Here is a 2,445-nt window from a genome sequence, read left to right as displayed (position 1 = left end):
CTAGGGATCCATTTCAAAATTATAACTGATCAGCGGTCCGTTGCATTCATGTATTCAACACAACAAAAAGGGAAAATAAAAAATGACAAAATCCAACGATAGCGGATGGAGTTACGCCTCTTTGTTTTGACGTTACCTACAGACTAGGCATAGAAAACAAAGCTGCTGACATGCTCTCTCGGAGTGTCTGTGCGAACACTTTATCTCACCTAAATCTAATACGCTTACACGCAACGCTGTACCATCCTGGAGCAACACGCGTGATGCATTTCGTTCGCGCCAAGAATCTGCCATTCTCCCTAGAGGACATCCGACTTGTCATCAAGCAAAATCATGTGTGCGGGATTAAAAACACGTTTCTTCAAGTTATCTGGTGGTACACTCATTAAAGCCACACAGACGTTCAAACGTTTGAGCATTGACTTCAAGGGACCACTGCCTTCGACGACTCGAAACAAATATTCCCGTTCGCCTATGCTTGCCCAGATATCAGTTCGTCTACGGTGATATCATGCCTTGTGCCGCTCTTCGCCGCATTCGGCCCGCCTAGTTTCGTGCATTCGGATCGCGGCTCATCATTCATTTCGAATGAGATCAAGCGATTTCTCTATGAAAAAGGCGTAGCCGCCAGTCGGACCACTCCATATAACCCAAGGGGGAACGGTCAGGTGGACAGACTAAATGGAATTTTATGGAAAGCTATTACACTTTCATTACGATCAAAAAGTCCTCAGATCAGACATTGGAAAACCGTTTTACAAGACGCTCTCCACTCTATTCGTTCCTCGTAAGGACACTAGGCCACTCCACACGAGCAGATGCCTCATCACAATCGGAAATCCGCAGTCGGTTGCTTTCGCCAGGACCAGTTGTGATGCGGCGAAACACAGGATCCTCGAAGTACGACCCCGTAGTCGAAGAGGTTGAGCTCCTGGAATGTAACCCTGAGTACGCAATGTCAGACACCCTAACGGCATGGAAGAAACGGTCTCCCTACGTCACCTGGCGCCTTCAGCAGATTTTGGATGTGCTCCAGCATCCGAACAGCAGCAACCGCAGTCCAATGCTGACTCATTTATTAAGCCGGAACTATCTGACTCTGCTTTGGAAACTGAAATGTCGAATTCTTCTAGAAGTCCATCGGTTGTTCAACAGCGGACACGACCGTATGTCTTGCGCAACAGAGAGGCCTGACATTATCCAATTACAGAGCGAACTACTGAGAACTTTTATCTCTGCGGAGGGTGAATGCTGTATATTTGCTCTGTTTTCCAAACGTCTTATTTACTGCTAAATCACTTTTTTCCGTTTTCAGCTCTGTCAAAGTTTTGGATGAATAAAGCTTAGCTTCTGGGCCCTCAGTCTGTCCCATTCTTATTCTTATTGTCGCTGCACTCCATCCCTCGTCGAACACAACATTGATATGTCACCTGAAGGAAGCACGAGGGCACAGATACTGCCAGGTTGTCCAAGCCTAGACACGGGAAGCCGAGGTGCAGAGATCGGGTTCGAACTGCAGACCTTCAGGTCAGTAGATTCGCGCTTTAACCAATTGAACCATCTCGCCCACCAGAGGTGCTACAAGACTGAAAACCGAAACAAATGGTATTTGTTTTTATTCAAACTGTCTGGTTGCGTTGGAGGTGCAAGCACGTCCTACAGTGGTGCCAGATGGTCTTTCCAGCAAGTCTACGTGAGCAGAGATTGTAGTTTATCTTGTGTTCATCATCACCATCATCGACACTGATGCTTCTGTCGTAAGGTTGTACGTGGGCTGGCATACTGCCAAGGCGCCCATTCCTGGACAGGAGGATTAGGGTCCTCAACCAAAGCCTTTGACTAAAAAAAACCTAATCACAAGCCAGGTGTTTGGCGGGAAATATAGGTGCACTACCATTTTTATAGAACAAGTCACCACACATGTCCAAACTGGAGGACCAAGAGGCTGCGCTGCTCAGACCTCCAACCAGTGACCATTGAGCGACTCTGTAAGTGTCGTGCAAACACCTTTCAGTATATCTCAATGGGCCGCGGAGGCCCACAGAACGTCACAACACGGTAAGATCCAGCCCCTTTGTGACGGTGATGCAACCAATGGTATATTGACCACCTTCCAACGACCCACTGAGCTCCTATTGGGTTTCCGTCATTCGAGTGGCCACGAGTGCAACAAGTTTGTCACGAAAACCATAGTACACTCCTCGCCCTCTACAGGGAACACCAAATAACCTCGGAAATTCTCTCGAATGGATATCTGGGTTTCATGGGCATCACAAACGTTTAGCAACGCACCAATTGTCTATCACAATTGTTCTATCACAAGTCACCCTTTTTAGGATAATAATTTTGTATAAATTCGCCAAGTCCAGTTAAGTGCGAACGGTTATCTTGACTATTGACTTTGACGGCTCTACAACCACTGTCAGCAAGCTGAAATGACAGATG

Source organism: Opisthorchis viverrini, assembly GCF_000715545.1.
Source record: "Opisthorchis viverrini unplaced genomic scaffold opera_v5_146, whole genome shotgun sequence".
Classification (NCBI taxonomy): domain Eukaryota; kingdom Metazoa; phylum Platyhelminthes; class Trematoda; order Opisthorchiida; family Opisthorchiidae; genus Opisthorchis; species Opisthorchis viverrini.
Note: the sequence above shows the minus strand (reverse complement) of the source record.